Genomic DNA, 6,922 nt, shown 5'->3' with positions numbered 1-6,922 from the left:
ACCGACTATGCTTAGGCCCTGGCCTGGCTCCTTGACCCAGGGTAGGGTTAGGGAGGGAATGGGAGGAGAGGGGGGTCTGCCAAGTTAGGTACCAGTGATGGAGACTCATGAGCACAGGCTCTGTAACAACAATTCCCCTTTCCAATGATGACCAGTCATCCCGAGCCTCAGTTTCCCCTCTATGACTTCACCTATGAATGATGAAATCTACATAGTGTCGATGAGGTTGAATGAGAAGAGGTATTTTTTTTTTTTTAAAGATTTTATTCAAAGACAGCACGAGCAGGGGGAGCAGCAGAGGGAGAGGGAGAACCAGACTCCCCGTAGAGCAAGGAGCCCGAGGTGGGACTCAATCCCAGGACCCTGGGATCATGACCTCAGCTGAAGGCAGATGCTTAACCAACTGAGCCACTCAGCCACCCCTGTTCTGAGGTTTGAGTGCGTTAATCCTAGATGTGTTTAGAACTTTCTCAAGAATGGAGCTCAGATGCGAGCCCTGGGTGTTACCAGTAGAGGGAACGGCTGGCTGGGGAAAGTCTGGAGGGGAGGGTGTGTTTGGGAAGTGGCTGGAACTGAAGCTGGTGAAGTCCATGGGGGGGGGGTGGTGTCCGACAAGTGGATCTGCACACCATTCCCCTGCACACTCTCTGAATGGCTCCCAGGAAGCATGGAAGTGAGAAAGCCGGGAGATTGAGGGCATTAGAAGCCAAGACAAGGGCTACAAAGTACTTTTAATTTGTTTTTCAAAGAGATAATATATTCACATGTATGTTTTAAATTTTGAACCAAGGGTCACCTCCTACCCCCAGTTCCCCTCCCTGGAAGCAATAAAACTAATAGCTTATGTCCTTCCAGAGAAAGAATATAAGCATACACAGCCAAATGTGGTGTGATTAAAAAAAAAAAATGTATGGATTTGGTCTTTGTCCCCGTTCCTGGCACAGAGTTACTAAAACCCTTACAATGTTCTGAGTCACAGGAGTGAATTTTGTTATTCACAATGAGCCCCTTTGAGCCACACCTGAGTTCTTGCTAATGAAGTGACTCAGGGTGGAGCCCCTACTTACCCCAGAAAGACCAATCAAGAGCAGAAACTTTCAGCTTCCCCACCACCTCCAGGGAGGAGAGGAGGTCTGGAAATTGGAGCAGTTCTGGATTGGGGGACACAGGTGCTGGGAGGGTGGGCTGCCTAGAGAGGGCACAGAAGCTCTGCACCCCTCCCAGCCCTTCCTTGCCCTAGGCACATCTGTTATTTGGCTGCTTCAGTGTTGTATCTTTTAAAATAAAACTCATAAGTAAAGTACTTTCCCAAGTTCTGTGAGTCATTCTACTAAAGGAGCAAACCTGAGGAAGGGGTTTTGGGCACCCCAGGTCTGGAGATGGTTCCTTAGCCATATATTCCTTTAGACGGCTGTATAGTATTCCTCTTTGCAGATGTACCAAAATGTAGCTTGTTCCTTATCCATTGACATTTAAATTGCTCCCAGAGTTCTGCTATTCCAAACAGTCCTACAGAGAGTCACCAAGACTTTGTAAGGACATCATTATTCAAATGTGAAAAGATATCTATAGTAGGAATTCCTAGAAGAATTGCCCCAAGGCCACATCCAAATAGTCATTTTTACAATTTTTGCCAAATGTCCCTCTATAGAGGTCATGCCCATACTGAGCCCCACGTCCAGCAGTATATATGAAGGCTGTTTTCCAGAACAATCATCTATCAGTGACATACCAGATTTTTTATGTTTGCCAAACTGCTAAGTGGAAAATGGTCTCTTGGTGAAGTTCTAATTTTCATGTTTTCTTCTTTAGAGTGAGTTCAAGTTCATACAATTAAGAGCTGTTTGTCTTCTTTTCTGTGAACAACCCTATTTGCCTGTTTTCCCCATTTTTGGTTTCTGACTGACATATAAGGGTTTGCGAGAAAAATAGCCCTTCAAGATGTCAATTGTATTTTCTTCAGTTTCTTGCTGACTTTGCTGGGCAGATTTTTTAATGTAGGAAAATAAGCTTTTTTTGTGGCTTCTGGGTTTTGTGTCATAGTTAAAAAGACCTTTTCCACACTGAGATGACTAAAGAATCTTCTCCCTTAGCTCTTGGCTACATTTTTATTTTCATTTTTTACATTCAAATCTTGAGTTCATCTGGAACTTATCATCTGCAAAATTCCTTCCCATTTTTCCTAATGCCTTTTATTTAAAAACTCATCTTTTCTCAACAGATTTGAAATGCTATATTAAATACTAAATTCCTATGTGCATTTGGATCTACTTCTAGATTTTTCTTTTTCCTTTTTCTTTTCTTTTACGTAGGCTCCACTCCTAGCATGAAGCCCAATGTGGGGCTTGAACTCACGACTCTAAGATCAAGACCTGAGTTGAGATCAAGAGACGGACGCTTAACTGACCGAGCCACCTAGGTGCCCCCACTTCTAGATTTTTCTAACTTCCAATGATCTATATGTGTCAGTACCCCTCTTTAATTATTACATCTAATTATGGATTTATTATGTTTTAATATCTGGTAGAGTTAGTCTCCACTGATTTCCCTTTGTTTTCAGAAGTTTCCTGGCTACTCTTGCTTGTTTAACTTTCCATATGGACCTCAAATCAGCTTTTCTAGCCTCCCCTGATCAGTTAGAATATTAACTGTGATATATCTATAGATTGCTTTAAGTTGAACTGACATCTTTATAAAGTATCTTTGTATCCAGAGTAAAGTGCCTGTCTCCTGATCTCTGCATCTTTCACGTGGCACCAATGGCCAGTGACTCCCAAATTTGTACCTCTATGTTCCCTCCTTGGGCCCCTCTGCTTGGAGGAAATGTTCCCAAAGGTCTTGCACTGTCCCCCTGGCTTGGTGAGTCCCCTCTGCCTCTTTAATCCACTCAGGTTGTCAAGCCAGATCAAGGGTTTAGAGTTGCCTTTGATCCCCTACTGTGTTCCAAGAGCCATCTCTAACCCTAATTAAGCCCTGTTCGTGTTGTTGGGCTTTTTTTAAGATTGATTTTTTAAAATAATCTCTATACCCCACACAGGGCTTGAACTTACAACCCCAAGATCAAGAGTCACATGCTCTACTGACTGAGCCAGCCAGGCCCTCCAAATCCTATTTGTTTTTAACAGGTTTATTGAGGTCTAGTTGACATTCAATAAACCACACACATTTAAAATATACATTTTGTTTTGACATGTATACACCCATGAAACCATTACCATAATCAAGATAATGAACATGTCCATCCCCCAAAAGTTTCTTCAAGCCCCTTGGTAATCCTTCCCTCCACCCTTTCCCACCTGCCAGCCCCCCCCAACCTCACCCCTAGGTAACCACTGATCTGCTTTCTATCACTAAATTGGCATCCTTTTTCTAGACTTTTCAAATAAGTGGAATTATATAATATGTATTCTTGTCTGGCTTCTTACATTTGTTATAAGTATTCTGAGATTCATCTATTGTTCCTTTTAATTGCTGGATAGTATTCTATTATATATGTAAACCATTGTTTGTTTATCCATCCACAATGCACGGACGAAGATTTGATTGGTTCTAGTTTGGGCTGCTATGACTAAAATTGCTATGAATAGCTTTCAGCTCTCTGCTCTGAGGAGGCCCTGGTGCAACTTCTTTGCTAGTCCCGAATCTGGCATCACCTGGCTCTAGCCATCTCCACCCTGCTGCCTAAGTTTGACCCCAAGGAAATCAAAATTGTATACCGGAGGTGCAGGGGTGGGGAGGTCAGTGCCACATCAGCCCTGGCCCCCAAGATTGGCCCCTGGGGTCTGTCTCCCCAGAAGACTGGAGATGACATTGCCAAAAGCAACTGGTGATTACAAGGGACTGAGGATGACAGTGAACAGACAGAACCAGATCGGGGTGGTACCTTCTTTTTTGGGGGGCATAAAATAAATTTTATTTAATTTAGTGAGATACATATAACTCATCAGGCTATGATATTCCTTTGTTCATTGGTTGGGGTGGTACCTTCTGCCTCTGCCCTGATCATCAAAACCCTCAAGGAACCACCAAGAGACAGAGCAGAAAAAGATTAAGCACAGTGGAAACATCGCTTTTGGTAAGATTGTCAACACTGCCGGACAGATACCCCACCAATCTTTAACTAGAGCGCTTTGGAACCATTAAAGAGATCATGGGGATTGCCAGTCTGTGGGCTGTGGGGTTGATGGCTGCCTTCCTTGTGGCACCATAAATGACATCAGCAGTGGTGCAGTGGAATGCCCAGCTACAAAGGAAATTTCAAGAAAGGATCATTCGACGACCAAAAAAAAAGCTATGAACACAAGTCTTTGCGTGGACATATACTTTTATTTCTCTTGGGTAAATGCTTAGGAGTGGAATAATGGGTCCTATATGATAGGTTTATGTTTAATATGTAGGTATAAGTTTTTTCTTTTTTTAAGATAGACTTTTTTTTAAGATTTTATTTATTTATTTGAAACAGAGACAGTGAGCAAGAGAGAGCATGAGCAGGGGGAGGGGGAAAAGCAAGACTTCCCCACTGAGCAGGGAGTCCTACATGGGGCTCGATCCCAGGTCCCTGGGATCATGGACCAAGCCAGAGGCAGTCACTTAACCGACTAAGCCACCCAGGCACCCCAAGATAGACTATTTTTTTAGAGCAGTTTTAGGTTTACAGAAAAATGACTGAGAAAATACAGAGAATTCGCATATACCCCCTCTTCGTCACATTGTTTCTCCTCGTATTAGTATCTTCCAAGAGTGTGGTATATTTGTTGCAGTTGATGAGCCAATATGGATAAATTAGTATTATTAACTAGAGTCCATAGTTTACATTAGGATTTACTCTTAATGTTGTATGTTCTATGGGTTTGACAAATGCATAATATCATGTATCTACCATTATAATATCATACACAAATTTCACTGCCCTAGAAATGTCCTGTGTTCCATCTATTCCTCCCTCCCCTCCTCCCGCAAACCCCTGGCAACCACTGATCTTTTTTTTACTATCTCTAGTTTTGCCTTTTACAGAATGTCATATAGTTGGAATTGTATACTATATAGCTTTTTTCTGGCTTATTCTACTGAGCAATAGGTATTTGGGATTCCACCACCTTTCTGTAGCTTGATAGGTCACTTTTATTTATTGCTAAATATATGTTTAAGAAACATATTTTTAAGAAACTGACAAACTGTTTTCCAAAGTAGTGATGGCATTCTGAATTCCCACCAGCAGCGTTTGAGAGTTTCAGCCCTCCGCATCCTTGCCAACATGGACAGTCTTTTCCATTTTAGCTATTTTAGTAAATGTGTAGTGATGGTCCTTTGGGTTGTTTTAATTTGCGTTTTCCCAGTGGATGATGAATGTGTTGAGCATTTTTTCATGTCTTATTGGCCATTTATATATCTTCTTGGGTGAGGTGTCTGTTCAAATCTTTCACCCATTTTTACTGGATTATTTTTTAAGTTGTTAAAATTCTTCATATATTCTAAATACACATCCCTCATCAGATATAATTTTTGCTAACTTCCTCCTAGTCTGTGGCTTGTCTTTTCATTTCCATAACAGTGCCTTTCAAAGAACAAAAGTGTTCTATTTTTATGAAGTTCAATTTAATTTTTTCTTTTATTGCTTGTGTTTTTCTGTGTGTGTCATGTTTAAGAAGTCTTTGCCAAACCCAAGATCATTAAGATCTGTCCTGTGCTTTCTTCTGGAAGTTTTATAGTTTTAGGGTTTATATTTAGGTGTCTCACCCAGTCTCAGATGTTGATATGATGTATCCGAAATAGTTATCAGATCAATCTACTTCTCTCTCCCACCTACCATTTCCCTTGTTTGAGCCACCACTCTCCCTGGTCTTTTATCTGCATCCCCTGCTTCCTCTCTTGCCCCCTCCAACCCACTCCCTTGCAGCCTCCTTCATTTGTACAAATCTGAGCAGTCTTGTACCCCAAGTAGAATAAAATGGAAACTCCCATGGGTCACCTAGTCCTGCCATAATTCTCTCTCTCTCTGCTCAAGCAACACTATGCATATTTCAGTTCCTCCACTGTGCCAATGCAGTTCCCCGACCTGGCATTTCCCCTACCGCCTCATGCCTCCCTGTGTCTGATTTATGCCTACTCTAACCCCTGGACTAGACAGGGCTTAGCACCAATTCTTCCCAATTAATTGTGGGCGTCATAATTAAAGCGACGCGCACCTCCTTCAGAGGGGGTGAAGCCATGGGTCTTCACCATCTTATGCTGAGGCGAGCACAGTGCTCTGCACATACAGGAGGTGGTCAGTGCCCATTTGGTGAACAATCAAAAGCACTGGGTAGGAGTGATAGGTTTGTGAAGATGATTCTGGGAACTGTGGGACACGTAGGTTGAGCCACATACTTTTCCGGAGCCTCTTTCTTCTTCCAGGCCCTTATTCCTGGTGATCTAGGTACACGGAACATGTTCTCCCAGCCTCTGGACCTTTGCACAAGCTGGTTGTTTTCTGCCGGGACACCCTCTCCAGCGATTCATTGCCTAGTTAACTTCTACTTGTCCATCAGGACTCAACTTCCTAATCACCAAAACCAAGGGACCAGGAGAGCCTGCTTCCCCAGCAGGGGCTGGTGAGTCTTAGTCATGGGTCTCTGGTGTGCAGAGCCTTTGGCAGAAGGGTTTAGTCAAGATTCGACACATAAATGCTGAATGGTGAAGAGCAAAGAGCCCAGGCGTGGGTTCCAGCCCCTGGTGAGTGGGCTCGGCAAGTCACATCCTTAAGCCTCAGTTTTCCTCACCTGTAAAGTGAGATTGAATGAGGTCAGGTTAAATCAGGGGCCCCCACCCTTCTTGGCGTCGTGGGTCCTAAAATCCTAGGAAAGCTATGCACTGTTTCCCCAACAAAATGCTCGTGTATACATCCTAGGCGACCTGCAGCAGCTGCTGGGCCCGGGCCCCCGGG

This window comes from Callorhinus ursinus, unplaced genomic scaffold, assembly GCF_003265705.2.
Source record: "Callorhinus ursinus isolate GAN/ISIS: 27379988/994484 unplaced genomic scaffold, GSC_fseal_2.0 scaffold51, whole genome shotgun sequence".
Classification (NCBI taxonomy): Eukaryota; Metazoa; Chordata; class Mammalia; order Carnivora; family Otariidae; genus Callorhinus; species Callorhinus ursinus.
The sequence above is the reverse complement of the archived record's forward strand: the minus strand, read 5'-3'. Positions refer to the sequence as shown.